Source organism: Lucilia sericata, unplaced genomic scaffold (genome assembly GCF_015586225.1).
Source record: "Lucilia sericata isolate MDLA Ls3-8-SP2 unplaced genomic scaffold, ASM1558622v1 Contig000312F_arrow, whole genome shotgun sequence".
In the NCBI taxonomy this organism is placed as follows: domain Eukaryota; kingdom Metazoa; phylum Arthropoda; class Insecta; order Diptera; family Calliphoridae; genus Lucilia; species Lucilia sericata.
In genome coordinates this window covers 298774-318824 of record NW_023994336.1, presented here as the reverse complement: position 1 = coordinate 318824, position 20051 = coordinate 298774, and the positions used below count along the sequence as shown (strand labels likewise).

The window sequence follows — 20051 nt, the reverse complement described above, 5'->3', positions numbered from 1 at the left end:
ATATAGTCCCAGCTTAGCTTCAATCGGAGGTCTTGATATAGTTTCAGTTTGAGTTCCGATCTTAAATCATTATATAGTTCAACTTTAGCTTTAATTAGGTCTTTTTAAAATTCAGTTTTTAGCTTCAATCTCAGATCTTGATATATATTCCCAGTTTAAGCTTCAATTTTAGATCTTTATATAGTTCAGATTTAGCTTCAATATATAGTCCTAGTCTTAGCTTTGATCGTAGGTCAGATCTTTATATAATCCCAGTTTTAGCTTCAATATAGAGTCCTAGTTTTAATCTTAGATCTTTTTTATAGTCCTAGTTTAATTTCATCAGTAGGCCTCACAAGACGTTCTATGTAGTTCCGGTTAAACATAATACGTCGATTTTATGAAGTTCAGTTATATGTCTTCATGTAGTCCAAGTTCAGCTTTAAACTTAGTCCCAGTTAAGATTCAAGCGTAGGTCGTTATATTGTGCTTCATCCAGTTCTCAGGAAGTTCTCTAATTTGGATTTTTGACGAAAAACATATTTTTTAGTGAAAAATCTTATTTTTTTTTTAAATTTTGATTTTTTGTAAATATTATGATTTTTGGGGAAATTTAGGATTTTTGGTGAAAATTATAATTTTTGATGAAAAAGTAAGATTTTTACAAAAAATCGGGTTTTGGTGAAACCTCGTATTATACGTAAAAATCGTATTTTTAGTGAAAAAACAGATTTTAAGTGAAAAATTTTCATTGAAATCGAATTTTAAGTAAACAGCAGATCTGATTTTTTTTCGAGAAATTTGATTTTTCACTAAAAGTAAAAGTGAAAAGTAAAATTTTTAGAAAAAAATCGTATTTTTAGTGAAAATCGGATTTTTAGTAAAAATCATATTTTTAGTGAAAACCCGGATTTTTAGTAAAAAATTTTCAGTGAAATCGAATTTTAAGCGAAAAGCATATTTTTTTAAAAAATTTAGAACTAGTTCTTTGTCACTATTATAAATTGAGTCCATAATAGTTTACAAGTTCCGGAACAACTTTATAAAATCGTTAAAAAGAATTCCAAAAAAAGAACAAGTACATAGTTCCACAACTATTCCAAAGTAGGGGTATAAGTTCTCTAAAGCTTATCTAGAATTAGTTCCAAGGGTGATTAAGAACCTAGTTCCAGTTTCAAAAGTGAAACCTAGTTCGTTTCAATCTTATATCTAAAACATTTCAGAAAGAAAGCTAATCCAAACTATAGATAGTTCGATATAAATAATTTGATCACAACATCTTAAATCCTCTTAATTTCTAAGATTTCGAAAAAAAAAAATCCCCATAGAAATGGCAAGTTTCTACTTAAATACAATTTATTATGCCAAATCAAAAACCCATAAAAAGTACTTTTTAATTTAAAACGAAAATCAAAACAATTTCTTTAGATTTTCAAAGAATTTCGAGAGAGTTTTTTGAATGCGTCATTTTTTGTTTAAATTGTGGCCTCTTACAACAATTTCTTGTTTACGTTTTAGTGGAGGAGAAATTTACAACAAAAACAGCGAAAAAAAACTAAAAACACTTTAGTAACAAAAACAGTTCATTAACCTTTTTTTTATTTAAAAATAATATGAATGAATTTCTAAACAAACAACATTTTGCAATTTCATTTTTACAAAAACGTTACTCGATTTTTTTTCTTCTTCTTACTTGCTTCTTTTTCTTAATTAAATAAAAGTTTTTTTTTTTAAATACATATGTAATAATATTAATATAATAATTAATTACATTTCACATAGTGAAAATGAAATTGTTTAAAAGAATAAACAACAACTAATTAGAATAACTGAAATTGGCTAATAAATGCAAAATAAATTTTCATAATAATACATTAATATTGATAATAAATATCACTTTTTAAAAAAATATGGTCATTAGTAAACGTCATCAACAAAATGCTGCTAATCATCATTATCAATTGTCATTTTATATGACAATAATTATCATTTATGTTTATGTATGCTTAGAGCGTTTTACAACAAAAAAAAAAAACTATAATATTGTGTACAATGTACTTATATGACTTTATTTAGTTTAAATTGTTTAAGAAATAAATTTTAAAGAAAAAAAAAATGTATAATAAGTTAAAGAAAAACGCGTGTGTAACACTTTCTCCTTTCTTAAAAGAAAGAAACAGTCAAGCACACACATTCTTATGAATACATATGGAACTTATACTTACTTTTATGTCTCGTCTTCTAACGCATATAAAAACCGTTGAAATATTTAAATAAAAAAAAAGTTTAAAACGTCGAACGTAACACACAACTACCGGTCAAATGGTGTAATTGACAAAAAGTTCTTTAAACTTTTTTTTGTTGCAAAAGAAAGAGAGTAAGAGAAGTTTGAAGAGAATGAAGGCCGGGGAATCAGGGATGGTAAAAACATTGTTATACAAAGAATGTTCTATAGAAAAAAGTATTATACAAAAGTTTATGTAGATATCTATTCAGATTTTCTATAGAAAAATTTTGTGTATAACAATACATGAACTAGAACTGAACTAGAATTGAACTAGAATTGAACTAGAACTGAACTAAAACTGAACTAGAACTGAATTAACTGAACTAGAACTGAACTAGAACTGAACTAGAACTGAACTAGAAACTAAAACTAGAACTGAACTAGAACTGAACTGAACTGAACTAGAACTGAACTAGAACTGAACTAGAACTGAACTAGACTGAACTAGAACTGAACTAGAACTGAACTAGAACTGAACTAGAACTCAACTAGAACTGAACTAGAACTGAACTAGAACTGAACTAGAACTGAACTAGAACTGAACTAGAACTGAACTAGAACTGAACTAGAACTGAACTAGAACTGAACTAGAACTGAACTAGAACTGAACTAGAACTGAACTAGAACTGAACTGAACTAGAACTGAACTAGAACTGAACTAGAACTGAACTAGAACTGAACTAGAACTGAACTAGAACTGAACTAGAACTGAACTAGAACTGAACTAGAACTGAACTAGAACTGAACTAGAACTGAACTAGAACTGAACTAGAACTGAACTAGAACTGAACTAGAACTGAACTAGAACTGAACTAGAACTGAACTAGAACTGAACTAGAACTGAACTAGAACTGAACTAGAACTGAACTAGAACTGAACTAGAACTGAACTAGAACTGAACTAGAACTGAACTAGAACTGAACTAGAACTGAACTGGAACTGAACTAGAACTGAACTAAACTAGAACTGAACTAGAACTGAACTAGAACTGAACTAGAACTGAACTGGAACTGAACTAGAAATAGAATTCAAAATTTTCTATTAAAACTACAATAAATTTTCTGTAGAATACACTGTTATACACAAAGTTTTCAATAGAAAAGACTGTTATACACAAACATTTTTACAGAAAATATTATTATGCACAAAATTTTCTATAGAAAATACTGTTATACACAAAATTTTCTACAGAAAATACTGTTATTCACAAAATGTTCTATAGAAAATAGTGTTATACACAAAATGTTCTATAGAAAATACTGTTATAAACAAAATTTTCTATAGAAAATACTGTTATATACAAAATTTTCTATAGAAAATCTATAGAAAATACTGTTATAAACAAAATTTTCCATAGAAAATACTGTTATAAACAAATTTTCTATAGAAAATACTGTTATACAGAAAATTTTCGATAGAAAATACAGTTATACAAAATTTTTCACAAATTTTCTTTAGAAAACAATGTTTTTTGGATCAAAGACTAAAAAAACATTGAACTTCCCAACCCTGTTAACTGTAACTTAAACTTTTTTTTTCAAAGTTAACCAACATTTTCGTAAGTCCAGTATTAAGTAAGTTAACCGGTTCTTTAGCAATTAGTTCTCCCTTTATGGAAGAAAATACACACAAACACACACGTACAGAGTACAAATCCACCAAAATTTTTTGGCTGTTACTTAAAAAATTACGGAACTCTTTCTTTCTCTCAGATTTACTAACCAACCAGCCAGCCGACTTCTACGTACAGAGAGTGTATTTATTTTTGCTTGTGTAGTTTTTGTTTTTTTGTCTGATAAACATAAAAGCCGTTATTTGGCCCAATTCTATATTGAAAGCGCCAACAAAAAACCGAGAAGTAAAAAAACAAATATTACGTTACTAATCTTCTGAAAACGAAAGAACTACAAAACTGTTATGAGAGTGAGTGAAAAGGCCAATGAGAAAGAAAGAGAGAAAACATAACAACAACGCAGAAAGAAAGAAGAAAGTTTCATAATTGTAACTGAAATTATGTTGAAGAAATTTTTCGTTAATTTCAATAAACATAAACAAAGTCTGAACATAATAAAGAAACAGAAACACAAAAAAATGTTCTATAAAATATTGCCTAAGTGGATGGATGTGTTTGGCGAAAGTATCTGAAAACACTACTTTATGAATATTAATAACCTCAGAGATACACCTACAGATACACACAACGTTAACTACACAGCAGTAGTTTAAGTATTTGTTAAGAACTTTAAACTTAATTTGTTTTTGTGTTTTTGTTTTCAAGATTACATAAGTTGTTCAGATATTTATGTTTGAAAGAGAAATAGAATGGTTAAGCTGCAGTGAACTACCAACAAACACTGTTGTCTGTATATTTTTAAACTTGTAGCTACATTTGAACATATGAACGAACATACCTATAGAAGTAGAAGAAATTTAAGTAACCAAATAAATAAACAGTTAACCGTACTTTAACCTACATTTTATTTTATTTTTATAAGTAGTGTATTTTTGTTGTTATTGTTTATGGTCTTTTTATGGTAAATATTCTCGAAATAGTTAATTTATTTTCTTTTGAGGTTATGACATATTTTTTACGTCATTTCCAGACAAGATAGCTAGTAGTTTGTCTCAAGTAAAATTTGTTTAATGTTTTATTTAAGTAGTTTGTCTAAATTTAGTTTTACAAGAAGTTTTGTATACATAACATAATAAAAATGTATTAATAACTGTCTGAATATTTTTAAAAATTACGTTGAAATGTTACTAAAGAAATTTTATAAAAAGACATGTAACCGTTAAAAACGATTCAGTACAAAATCTATCTTTCATTACGTATGTACAATATTCTATTCTAAATGAATTGTCAATAATTCTTATAATTTCCTAACTAGGGTAAACTTTACCTATTTCTAAATGTATGTATTCCAATATTTTAAAATTTTTAAAACTTTATTCCTACAGGTCGAATTTTTGTATATATTCTATAAATAACTTCCTGTACAACACTTCTTGCGTATAACACAATTTTCAATAGAACTGAACTAGAACTGAACTTGAACTGAATTAGAACTGAACTAGAACTGAACTAGAATGAACTAGAACTGAACTAGAACTGAACTAGAACTGAACTAGAACTGAACTAGAACTGAACTAGAACTGAACTAGAACTGAACTAGAACTGAACTAGAACTGAACTAGAACTGAACTAGAACTGAACTAGAAACTGAACTAGAACTGAACTAGAACTGAACTAGAACTGAACTAGAACTGAACTAGAACTGAACTAGAACTGAACTAGAACTGAACTAGAACTGAACTAGAACTGAACTAGAACTGAACTAGAAACTGACTAGAACTGAACTAGAACTGAACTAGAACTGAACTAGAACTGAACTAGAACTGAACTAGAACTGAACTAGAACTGAACTAGAACTGAACTAGAACTGAACTAGAACTGAACTAGAACTGAACTAGGAACTGAACTAGAACTGAACTAGGACTGAAACTAGAACTGAACTAGAACTGAACTAGAACTGAACTAGAACTGAACTAGAACTGAACTAGAACTGAACTAGAACTGAACTAGAACTGAAACTAGAACTGAACTAGAACTGAACTAGAGACTGAACTAGAACTGAACTAGAACTGAACTCGAACGAACTAGAACTGAACTAGAACTGAACTAACTAGAACTGAACTAGAACTGAACTAGAACTGAACTAGAACTGAACTAGAACTGAACTAGAACTGAACTAGAACTGAACTAGAACTGAACTAGAACTGAACTAGAACTGAACTAGAACTGAACTAGAACTGAACTAGAACTGAACTAGAACTGAACTAGAACTGAACTAGAACTGAACTAGAACTAGAACTAGAACTGAACTAGAACTGAACTAGAACTGAACTAGAACTAACTAGAACGAACTAGAACTGAACTAGAACTGAACTAGAACTGAACTAGAACTGAACTAGAACTGAACTAGAACTGAACTAGAACTGAACTAGAACTGAACTAGACCTGAACTAGAACTGAACTAGAACTGAACTAGAACTGAACTAGAACTGAACTAGAACTGAACTAGAACTGAACTAGAACTGAACTAGAACTGAACTAGAACTGAACTAGAACTGAACTAGAACTGAACTAGAACTGAACTAGACTGAACTAGAACTGAACTGAACTAGAACTGAACTAGAACTGAACTAGAACTGAACTAGAACTGAACTAGAACTGAACTGGAACTGAACTAGAACTGAACTAGAACTGAACTAGAACTGAACTAGAACTGAACTAGAACTGAACTAGAATTGAACTAGAATTGAACTAGAACTGAACTAGAACTGAACTAGAACTGAACTAGAACTGAACTAGAACTGAACTAGAACTGAACTAGAACTGAACTAGAACTGAACTAGAACTGAACTAGAACTGAACTAGAACTGAACTAGAACTGAACTAGAACTGAACTAGAACTGAACTAGAACTGAACTAGAACTGAACTAGAACTGAACTAGAACTGAACTAGAACTGAACTAGAAATGAACTAGAACTGAACATTTGTTGTATTTTGTATTTGTATTTTCCATATACATACATACTACATATATGTATTGGAAGATTAAATTTAAGTCCATTTAGTTTTTTTTGTTTATAAATAGTAGACAAATAAGTATTTTGTTTATATAAGTTAATATTTAAATTCAACACAAATACTTATATTAAATCATATTTAGCGATAATAATAAGTTCATTAACATTTTTAAACGGGTTTACAATTTGATTTGCTTTTTATTCTGCTTTAATAGAAAAACATTATTTATATAAAATTAAATTTGTTTTAGGGACTAATTCTTTAATCATCCTCTAGTGCTGTTAACATCCTAACATTTTTAATAGATTTGTCGATTATCGTATTCCTAAAAAAATTTACATTGCCAATCGATTTTGTTTGAATTTATTTTCATTATGAAAAATCTGGTCACATTTGACCCCAATATAAGGTTCACTTCAGAGAATGACTAAGTTGACGAGATCACATCCTAGTTGTTGTAGTTTACGAAGAAGATCCTAAAAATCCGTTTTTAATCCCCAGTGTTCACTGGGTTTTGTTACATGCATGTGCATTTTTCCTCTGTATAGAAATGTGTGGTGTAATAATGTAGGTGTGTGTATGCTCATGTGTAAATATAAAGTCATACATGGACATTGTTAAAAATAAGATTATAAACACACATGTTTGTTTGTATATATGGTATAAAAATATTATTCTCTAAGAGTGCACAGACCTTTTGCAATATAACAAAAACAACGTCAGCAACAATAACAATACCAAACACATTGATATCATAATCAACTATACAGCAACAATAACAACAAAGCAACACATTGAAAGTGACCTTGTACTGTGCCATTGCCATCATTGTGCCATGCCACCACATCTTTAACTGTATTCCCTCATTAATACAAACAAACCGAATTGTAGTGAACTGAACCAAAAGCAGACAGCCATAACAGGCATAGGGTGCTCTCGATTTTGGCGAGTACCTTATACGTGTGTCAGTTCAGTATGTATCCAATAAATTTTGAAATAAATTTAATAACAACGTAAAAATAGGAACAAAAAGAGGCCAATATTATTGAAATTAACCATAAAGAAATGGTCCTTTGACTATTTAGCCGGGTTGACGAATTTGAAATGTTTAGATTCAAGAACTTGATGAAAATTTCGTTCTTATACTAAATGAGTCATATTAAAAATTTAGACCAATTCATAGTTTTATAGAGTATAGTTTTATATATGCATTTTAACATTTGTTACAGTGTCTGTCAAAACATTATGAATCTTATTTCAATATTTTTGAGAAATCTGTCGAATCAATTTCATACTATATAACCATACTATGTATGGAGCATAAAAATTTTTCGACCACAGACTAGACTATAGGACTAGACTATAGACTAAGACTATAGACTAGACTATAGACTAGACTATAGACTAGACTATAGACTAGACTATAGACTAGGACTATAGACTAGACTAGTGACTAGACTATAGACTAGACTATAGACTAGACTATAGACTAGACTATAGACTAGACTATAGACTAGACTATAGACTAGACTATAGACTACGACTATAGACTAGACTATAGACTAGACTATAGACTAGACTATAGACTAGACTATAGACTAGACTATAGACTAGACTATAGACTAGACTATAGACTAGACTAGTAGACTAGATTGACTAGACTATAGACTAGGACATAGACTAGACTATAGACTAGACTATAGACTAGACTATAGACTAGACTATGACTAGACTATAGACTAGACTATAGACTAGACTATCGACTAGACTATAGACTCGACTATAGACTAGACTATAGACTCGACTATAGACTAGACTATAGACTAGACTATAGACTAGACTATAGACTAGACTATAGACTAGACTATAGACTAGGATATAGACTAGACTATAGACTAGACTATAGACTCGTAGACTATAGACTAGACTATAGACTAGACTATAGCTAGACATAGACTAGACTATAGGACTAGACTATAGACTATGACTATAGACTAGCCTATAGACTAGACTATAGACTAGACTATAGACTAGACTATAGACTAGACTATAGACTAGACTATAGACTATAGACTATAGGACTATAGACTAGACTATAGACTAGACTATAGACTAGACTAAAGACTGGACTATAGACTAGGCTGCCGATTTAAAAATTAACAATTATTACTTTTTGTTGGCAACATTTTGCTAGACACTGTAACTATATTATATACATATGCAAACAACTCATACAATAAGATTAAAATTATATAAAACGCGCTATTATTGCAATACAGTCTTTTTGTTTTAAAACAAAAAAATACCACATTTGTTGTCTTTGTATATTATATAATAATATCTACATACATACATACATACGTTCCTATCTATGTATAGGTTGTATGTATGTACTTGACTCTCTGTAGCTTTTGCAAATTTCACAATGTTGCAATCGCAATAAATATTTTGCAATAGGCCTGATTTTTTTATAATATTGTTCGGGACTTTTCTGAGAGTATGAGTATATCGTAGCGTTCTTAATTTGTTTTATTTCTTTTTTATAAACAGAATTTAACAAAGAACGTTGTTATTGTAATGTTGTTTTTGTTCTTGTTGTTGTTGTTGGTATTTTCTATATATTCCTTTTATAGTTTTTTTTGTTCAATCGCAGATCATATTTAGTCTATAAATGTATGTGTGTTTATTTATGTACGTTTGTAGTATGTATGTATTAGCTATGATTATATTCGTTGTTGTTTTATTTAATTTGTAATTTTGTGTGCTGTGAATTCTAAAAATAGTTTATTACAAAACAATCAGACAGCTAAAGAAAAAATAAAATACCAGTAATATGTGACTAGTAGTTACAAAAATGCATACATATGACCTTTAAATGCATAGTAAATAGGCATGTAACCTGTGCTCTATAGTAGGTCTAGTGGGGATGAGCCACGGGAGCGATCGCGAGCGAGCGAGCAGCGAGCGAGCGAGCGAGCGAGCGAGCGAGCAGCGAGCGAGCGAGCGAGCGAGCGAGCGAGCGAGCGAGCGAGCGAGCTAGGAGCGAGCGAGCGAGCGAGCGAGGGCGAGCGAGCGAGCTGAGCGAGCGAGCGAGCGAGCTGAGCGAGCGAGCGAGCGAGCGAGCATGAGCGAGCGAGCGAGCGAGGAGCGAGCGAGCGAGCGAGCTAAGGAGCGAGCGAGCGAGCGAGCGAGCGAGCGAGCGAGCGAGCGAGCGAGCGAGCGAGCGGAGGAGAGCGAGCGAGCGAGCGAGCGAGCGATCGAGCGAGGCGAGCGAGGCGAGCGGCAGCGAGCGAGCGAGCGAGCGAGCGAGCGAGGCGAGCGAGCGAGCGAGCGAGCGAGCGAGCGAGCGAGCGAGCGAGCGAGCGAGCGAGCGAGCGAGCGAGCGAGGCGAGCGAGCGAGCGAGCGAGCGAGGCGAGCGAGTGAGCGAGCGAGCGAGCCGCTAGCGAGCGAGCGAGCGAGCGAGCGAGCGAGGAGCGAGAGAGCGAGCTAGCGAGCGAGCGAGCGAGCGAGCGAGCGAGCGAGCGAGCGAGCGAGCGAGCGAGCGAGCGAGCGAGCGAGCGAGCGAGCGAGCGAGCGAGGAGCGAGCGAGCGAGCGAGCGAGCGAGAGCGATGCGAGCGAGCGAGCGAGCGAGCGAGCGAGGAGCGAGCGAGCGAGCGAGCGAGCGAGGAGCGAGCGAGCGAAGCGAGCGAGCGAGCGAGCGAGCGAGCGAGCGAGCGAGCGAGCGAGCGAGCGAGCGAGCGAGCGAGCGAGCGAGCGAGCGAGCGAGCGAGCGAGCGAGCGAGCGATCGAGCGAGCGAGCGAGCGAGCGAGCGAGGAGCGAGCGAGCGAGCGAGCGAGCGAGGCGAGCGAGCGAGCGAGCGAGCGAGCGAGCGAGCGAGCGAGCGAGCGAGCGAGCGAGCGAGCGAGCGAGCGAGCGTAGCGAGCGAGCGAGCGAGGAGCGAGCGAGCGAGCGAGCGATCGAGCGAGCGAGCGAGCGAGCGAGCGAGCGAGCGAGCGAGCGAGATGAGCGAGCGAGCGAGCGAAGCGAGCGAGCGAGCGAGCGAGCGAGCGCGAGCGAGCGAGCGAGCGAGCAGCGAGCGAGCGAGCGAGCGAGCGAGCGAGCGAGCAGCGAGCGAGCGAGCGAGCGAGCGAGCGAGCGAGCGAGCGAGCGAGCGAGCGAGCGAAGCGAGCGAGCGAGCGAGGAGAGCGAGCGAGCGAGAGCGAGCGAGCGAGCGAGCGAGCGAGCAGCGAGCGAGCGAGAGAGCGAGCGAGCGAGCGAGCGAGCGAGCGAGCGAGCGAGCGAGCGAGCGAGCGAGCGAGCGAGCGAGCGAGCGAGCGAGCGAGCGAGCGAGCGAGCGAAGCGAGAGAGCGAGCGAGCGAAGCGCGAGCGAGAGAGCGAGCGAGCGAGCGAGCGAGGCTATTATCGATCTATCTAATATAGCGAGCAGCTATCTATCGATCTATCTATCTATCATCTATCTATCTATCCTATCTATCTATCTATCTATCTATCTATCTATCTATCCATCCATCCATCTGTCTATTTCCATGATATTCATTCTTCCCATTTCGGACTTAAACCAGTAGATTATTTTATCAAACCCCATGCCATTACCAACAACCCAACGTCCATTACCTTTTCATGGTCCCAATACTTATTACATAAATAAAGAAAACAAAAAACATTAAATAATTAAGAATATAAAGAATGCAGGCCATTAGGCTGAGAAAATTGATTAAAACAGAAAAGAGGTGATTTTAAAACAGAACAAATAATAATATAAAATTGCGCATTAAAAATTTAAATGATTGCAAGACCCAAGGGGGGAATTGGTGGGTAAGGCACTGTAAAAATCGTGTTATATAAAAGATAATAAAACAACAAATATAAACAGATGATGTAATTTGCCTTTAAATAATAATCAAGTTAGATTTTTTCCTCCCCGCCCCAGTTAAGAATTAACATATTTACACTTTTTTTTCAAATACAGGACTTTTTGTTTCATTATTGTTGTGAACCGTTACCTATAAATAAATGAAACAAGTTTTTAAGAAGACTTCAGAAAATTTCGCTTTCATTATGAATAAGCTTTAGATTCTGAAAATCAGTCAAGAAAACACACACACAAACACGCACTATAGTTCTCTCTGATTTTGTTCTCTCCCTGCTATTGACAGTGAGAGTATTTTTTTATTATTATTATTTTTTTACTTATTTTTAATACCGGCATATTTTACCACTTATTCTTACATATTATTCGAGTTGGATATATGTATATAATGTGAAAAGTGATGAATCACACACAGATGTGCTTTTATATAGAAAATATATTTGTATCCTTTTGTTTCTGTATATGTTTAGAACTGCTAGACCAGGCCTTATCCACAGAATTCCACGAAGTGAGAAATGTTGCAATATTTTTTAACAATAAAAATTGTTTTTATTGTGCAAGTTCGGAGTTGGAAATTTCAAGATTTTCTTTTCGATTCATCGAAACGTATATTGGCGGTGAAGGTGTAGTCTATAGTATATGTAACCTAGAGTTTAGTTTATAGTCTCGACTATAATTCAGACTGTAGTGTCCACTATAGTGTAGACTATAGTCTCGACTATAGTGTCGACTATAGATAAAACTATAGATCGGACTATAATGTAGACTATAGTGTCGACTATAGTGTCGACTATAGTGTAGACTATAGTGTCGACTATAGTGTCGACTATAGTGTCGACTATAGTATCGACTATAGTGTCGACTATAGTGTCGACTATAGTGTAGACTATAGTGTCGACTATAGTGTCGACTATAGTGTCGACTATAGTATCGACTATAGTGTCGACTATAGTGTCGACTATAGTGTCGACTATAGTGTCGACTATAGTGTAGACTATAGTGTCGACTATAGTGTCGACTATAGTGTCGACTATAGTATCGACTATAGTGTCGACTATAGTGTCGACTATAGTGTAGACTATAGTGTCGACTATAGTGTCGACTATAGTGTCGACTATAGTGTCGACTATTAGTAGTCGACTATAGTAGTCGACTATAGTGTCGACTATAGTGTCGACTATAGTGTCGACTATAGTGTCGACTATAGTGTCGACTATAGTGTCGACTAGTATCGACTATAGTGTCGACTATAGTGTCGACTATAGTGTCGACTATAGTGTCGACTATAGTGTCGTCTATAGTGTAGACTATAGTGTCGACTATAGTGTAGACTATAGTGTCGACTATAGTGTAGACTATTGTGTCGACTATAGTGTCGACTATAGTGTCGACTATAGTATCGACTTTAGTGTCGACTATAGTGTCGACTATAGTGTAGACTATAGTGTATAGTTTCGATATATTTAGTCAAAATATATTATCTTCTCTAGATTATACTATAATCTCAGATAAAGACCAGAGTATCGTCTCGACTATAGATGAGACTATAGTGATGACTATAGATCTGACTATAGTGACGACTATAGATCAGATTATAGTCTCAACTATAGATTAGACTACAGTTTCGACTATGGATAAGACTATAGTTTAGAGTATAGATCCGTCTATATTATCAACCATATATCAACACTATAGTCTCGACTACAGATCAGATTATAATCGAGGCTATAGATCTAATTAATCATTTTAGTACATATCAGATTATTATTGAGTACATATCAGATTATAGTCTTGACTGTAGATCGGACTATATTATCTATTATAGATCCGACTATAGTCTCGACTATATATCAGTCTATAGTCTCGAATATACATAGATCAGGCTATAGTCTCAACTATAGATCATACTATAGCCTCGAAAATAGGTCTGACTATAGAGTATTCTATAGTCCCTTGTAGACTTTAATCCTACCTTTGAGTGTAAAATCCCTAACATATATACTATAGAGGGTCTTAAGATTAAAATTCTCAAATTAAAAATCGTTCGCTTAAAATAATATTTATACAATTCAAATCTAATCGATAATTGAGTGCAAAACTAATTCATCCACAAAAAATGTCGTTACACTGACCTATGAAGGGGACAACAACAACACCAACACTAACAAAAGCAGAAAAGAAAAAAATAAAACTTTTAAACGCACCCCTTCCTTCAGGTCTCCAGTTTTGAGTCTCTGAACTTTACTTGTTGAATATGCAAGTGTATGAGTGTATCTTAGCTTGCATGTGCGTAGAACTCGGTATCTGTGTGTGAATGTTTACTTTTTTTTTGTTGTTATTTTAAGATACAGAATTGTGTTGTGTGTGTTCGTCATAGGCAGCATTGTGTTTAAATACCCTGGCTGTGGTGGATGGATGAATGTGTGTATTTATTTTGTATATATTTTTTTATTATTATTTGTACTCGTACTTTTTTCTTCTTTTTTTTTTGCAGTCTGGCTGGCGCACATACAGTTCAGTTTTATTTTTTTGAAATTTTTGCTTGTTGTGTTTTTGTTTCTGTTGTATTCTTTGGAGTTAATGCACCCCAGTAGAAGTTCAAGGCTGAACAAATCAGTCGTATTTTTTTGTTGTTGTTGCAGTAGTATTTGTCGTTTAGACTTAAATAAAAATACAACACAGTCCATCCAACCAAACAACCAAACATCCATTCGATATAGGGAAAATATTGTGTATGTAGACGTAGTGTTAAATATGGATGTATGTTTGTATTATATAAGTATCTAGTAAATAAATAAGAACCGTCCATGATGAAGATGGTGGAGTATTAAATATTTAGAGTGAAAAGAATAAGAATTAAGTTTAAAAAACTCTTTTTTTTTTTTGTTATGTCCTCTTTAGCATAGGACTATCTTAATTGTGTTATATAATCTACATATTAAACATATAGTCTTTGATCAACTAGTTTTTAACCCGATCAGATTATAGTCTAGAATAGAGATCAGACTATAGCATCGACAATAGATTAGACTAAAGTGTCGATTACACTTTATATAGATCAGACTATTGATCGGTTTATAGTCTGGACTATAAATCCGATTATAGTCTCGACTATAGATCACACTATAGTCTCGAGTATAGATCCGTCTATAGTCTCAACTACTGATCAAATTGATTCGACTCTCATTTATATGATTCGACTCCGATTACTTAGATTCGACTCTGATTAACTAGATTTTTCTCTGATCAACACGAATTGACTCTGATCAATCAATGATGACTTTGATCAACTAAATTTTGCTTTTATTAACTTGATTTTATTCTGATAAACTCGATTAGCTGCGATCAAAAACGATCGACTTTGATCAACTGTGATCAATTTAATTTAAAACTGATCAACTTGATTTAACCCTGATAAAATTTGTTCGACTTTCATATACCTGATTCTTCTTCGATCAACCACATACTTGATTTGACTACGATTAACTAGATTTTACTTTGATCATGTATTTGAATTTATCACTGATCAACTAGATTCGATACTTATTAACTAAATTCAACTCTGATCAACAAGATTTGTCTCTGATTAACTTAATTTTACACTGATCAACTCAATTTTATTCTGATCAACAATAGTTGACTTTGATCAACTACGATCGGTTCGATTTGACTTCGATCAACAAGAGTTGTCCATGATCAAAGAAATTTGACTCTGATCAAATTGATTCCACTCTCATCTACTCGATTTGACTCCAATCAACTAGTGTTGTCTATGATCAACAAGAGTTGAATTTGATCAACAAGAGTTGTCCGTGACTTAGTTGACTTTGATAAACTAGAGTTATCCATGATCAACATGAGTTTACTTTGATCAACTAAATTTGACTCTTATCAAATTTATTCGATTCTTAACTGCTTGACGAGAGTCGTATTATCCCTCTAAAGTCGTGGTTTACTTAAATATGTATGTAAATGTAGCGCACCTTAATCGTTAGAATGATTAATATAAAATAATCAATTTCTCAGAATACATATACGGGTGGGTAAAGACTCGTACTTAAAATTGCAGTAGTACTCACGACATACAAAATTTTATGGTGACCATTCATACAAATAAATGCGCGTGTAGAAATAAAAAAAAATAATTCCTTTGACTGTTTAAATAATTCAGCCATCGAGTATATTGCATCATTAATTTTTAAATGGTATGGGGGGCTAAGGAGGACATTTTTTTTTTCTTTGGTGTGTACTTTTATAATTTTAAATTTTCAAATACCACTACTCCCTTTTAAGGAGGGGAGGCATTCAAAAAGAAACATGTTAAACATCATGGTTGGGATGTAAAGAAAGTGTGTTTTGATTTTTGTGGGAATTGCAATGGGGACAATGGTCTGTAGTAAATTACGATAAAATTGGATCAAATTAAAATGAATTTCGAACAAAAAATGGAAAGTAATAATAATGTTTAAAGAACAGTAGTAACAGTGGTTTTGATGTAAAAAAGAAAGGTTTTTGTAAAACGCCTATTAAAATCGACTGTAGTCAAATCTAGTCTAGATCAGAGTCCAACATTAGAGTCAAATACAGTTGTTTAAAAGTAACTATACTTGATCAAGGTACAATCTAGAGTCTACTCCGAGTTAAATCTAGTAAAATTAGGATCAAATGCACTTGCTCAGAATCAAATCAAGTTGATCAGGGTCAACTATTGCTAATCAGATTCAACTCTTGCTGATCAGATTCTACTCTTGCTGACCAAAGTGGAATCAAGTTGATCAGAGTAAATTTTAGTTTGGTCAGAGCTGAATCAATTTAATCAAAGTCAAATCTAATTAAACAGAGTAAACTCTAGTTGATCAGAGTCAAATCTACTTGATCAACTATCGTTGACAATGGCTGAATTTTAATGCTCAGAGACAACTCTTCTTGATCAGAGTTAAATCTAGTTGATCAGATCATAACATATATATAAGTTAATAAGAGACAAATCTATTTGACAGACTGGAATCATGTTGATCAGGGTCAAGTCATGCTGATGACAGTCAACTCAAGTTGACCAAGTCAAAACAAGTTAATCAAATCAAAGAATCAAGTTGATCGCTATCAACTCTAATTGTTCAGAGTCAATTTTAGGTGAATCAATTAAATCAGAGTCAACACTAGTTAATCAAGGTCATTAATCATAATCAAATCAAGTTGGTCAAATTCAACTGTAGTGCATCATTGTTAAATAAAGTTGATCAAGGTCAATTCATGGTGATCATTATAAAATTTAGTTGACCAGAGTTCAATCTAGGTCAACAATATAAACTCTTACTGATCAGAGCCGAACCAAGTTTAGCAGTGTCAACTTTTGCTAATCAAAGTCAAAACTAATGGTACAGAGTAAATTTTAGCTGACCATAGTCAAATATTTTTCATCAATGTCAACTTTTCTTGATCAAAGTCAAATTTAATTGAACTCTTGTTGAATTAGAGTCAAATCTTGTTGATCAGAGCCGATTCAAGTCGATCAAAGTCTAACTAAGAAGATCAGAGTCAACTTTAGTTGAACAGAGTTAAATCTTGTTGATCAAGTCGAATTAAGTTAATCAGAGACAAATTTACTTTATCAGAGTCGAATCGAGATTATTAGAGTCAACTTATGCTGATCAGAGTGAACTGAAGTTGACCAAGTCCAATCAAGCACTTCCAATCTAATGAATCAAGTTAATCGTTAGCAGCTCTAGTTGGTCAGTTAATTTATTTGGCCTGAGTTAAATCAATTGAATCAGAATCGAATCAAGTTAATCAAATTGAACTGTAGTTGATCACAGTGAAATCAAGTTGATCAGGATCAACTCATAGTTTAACAGAGTTGTATCAAGTTGATCGTTCAATTCCAGTTGATCAGATTCAATTCTAGTTAGCTGGAGTCATGTTGTTTAGAGTTTACTTTAGTTAATTAAAGTCAAATCTAGTTGATCGAAGTCATTGATCGGAATCCAATGAAGTTGATCATTGTCAAATTTTGTCGATCAGAGTCAAATCTAGTTTTGTTGATCAAAATTGAATCAAATTGAGCAGAGTCAAATCTAAGTCAACACTTTTGATCAAAGTCTTATTTTATTAATCAGCTACAATTCTTGTAGATTAAAGTCAAATATAGCAGATCAGTTGATCAAATCAAGCTGATCAAAATCAATTTAAGTTGATGAGAGTTAAATCTAGTTGATCAAAATCGTATGAAGTTAATTAAAGTCAAATCTCCTTGATCAAAGTATAAGCATGAAGATCACAGTCGCGTCAATCAGTTTAGATACAATTCCAGTTAATCAATGTAAACTTTTGTTGATCAGAGTCAAATCAATATATGAAGATCACAGTCGTTTCAAGTAGATCGTATTGTATTCAAATTAATTGATGTAGAATTTATGATCAGAGTCGAATTAAAGTGATCAGCATTTAATAAGGATTATATGTAGTTGAGAAGTGCAAACTCTAGTTGATCTGAATCAAATCGACTTTATCAAAGTCAAATCTTGTGAATCAGAGCCATCTCTTGTTGCTTTCAATCAATTCAAGTTGATCAAATACGAATCTAGTTAATCAGAGTCTAATGTAGATGATCATTCGTTGTCAACTCTTGTTGATCAGAGTCAGGACTAGTTGATCATGTTAATCACAGTAAACTCTACTTGATCAGAGCTAATCAGAGTCTAATGTAGTTGATCATAGTTGAATCAAGATGATCGTTGATCATTATTAACTCGTTTTGATCATTGTAACACTAGTTGATTAGAGTCAGGACCAGTTGATCAGACTCAGGACTAGTTGGCCAGAGTCGTCAGTGTCAACTCTACTTGATCTAATGTAGTTGATCATAGTTGAATCAAGATGATCGTTGATCATTATTAACTCGTTTTGATCATTGTAACACTAGTTGATCAGACTCAGGACTAGTTGGCCAGAGTCGTATTATGTTAATCAGTGTCAACTCTACATGATCAGAGCCAACTCTACTTAATCTAAGTCATTAAACAGATCGATTTCTAGTTCTTCCTGTAAATAACTCGAAAACCAGTTGAAAATTTTCATTAACATTTCATTTGAAATTCCTATAATCTTTGATGATCTTAAATCATTGCATCTTGATTGAGGTCTCTAAGAAGTATCATGACATTTCTTTTTCTTTTAAAACCCATCATGCACACATTGGCATTTAAGCGACTGTGTGCGTTATTTTATGAATGAAATTTTGTATTTAACGTATATATTGTGATCTAATTGTTTGACAAAAAAACAAAATGAGCGAAAAAGATTTATGAAATTGTTGTTTTAATGATTTGCTAAAAATATAAAAAATACAAATATTTTTGGAGACAAAATTAAGGCGAATAATTAATTAATAAATTGTTTATATTATTTCTCGCTAAAAAATACTATTTTACACATTCATTCAAACAAAAAAGGCACTTTAACACACAAACACTCATACTCAGTAATAAATATATGTATATACTCACTTGTGCTCACGTTTATAGTTAGATGTTGTTGTTGTTGTTGTTGTTAGAGTAATCTAATGCAATTCTCTTTGTTGTTATTGGCAGCAAAAGACCGGTAAACAGCAATAGTAGTGGTAGTAGTAGGAGCAATAGTAGTTGTTGTTTTTTCTAATATTTTCTGTTATTGTTGTAATAGTATTAGATCTTATAAACAAACACATTTAAGTGAGTGTGTCAATGTGTATTTATTTGTTTGTTTTTGTAGTTTATTTAATAAAAAATCACGTTTTCGGCCTGCTGACGTATGATGAATATTATTTGTAGGTTTTTTGAAAGAAACACAAAAAAAACGTAAAAGAAGTACATAGTATTTATGGGTTTTTCGATATTTTTAGGCCGTCGTTGATTCGTATCAATGCAATAATAACAACAACAAACAAACAAAGTGTTTTTATTTTGAATTTTTAAGGCGCATTAATTGTTTTTTTATATTATTATTATTATTATATATTTTGTTCGTTTTTGGTTTAATTTATTTATTTGTTTTATTTATCATGTTTATTTTTAACAACAAAAATAGGTCTTTTTGCGCCTTGATTTAATTTTTTGTAAATTACTCAATATTATTTAAGAACAACGTTATACAATTAACACAACAAGAACAAAATTTAATAATAATAAATTTATCAAAAATGTGTCATTTTTTATGCTTAATATTTAATAATTGTTCCTTTTTTTTTGTTATTATTGCTGTCGTAATTGTGTTTCGTTTTAACTTTCGTAATTTTGTTTGTGACAACAAAACAAAAGTGAAATAATTTCGACGTAAATTTGTA

The 20051-nt window shown here is 33.4% G+C and overlaps 1 protein-coding gene across 1 annotated transcript in view; it reads right to left on the bottom strand.

Annotated features, from left to right (window-relative positions):
* LOC119603564 (homeobox protein 5) overlaps window positions 1-19767 on the bottom strand; it is a 51595-nt gene extending 31828 nt beyond the window's left edge. The window contains exon 1 of the mRNA XM_037955611.1: window positions 19237-19767. The gene's annotated coding sequence lies outside the window, so the exon portion shown is untranslated. The remainder of the gene's footprint in view (window positions 1-19236) is intronic.
* Between the last annotated feature and the right edge of the window lie 284 nt (window positions 19768-20051).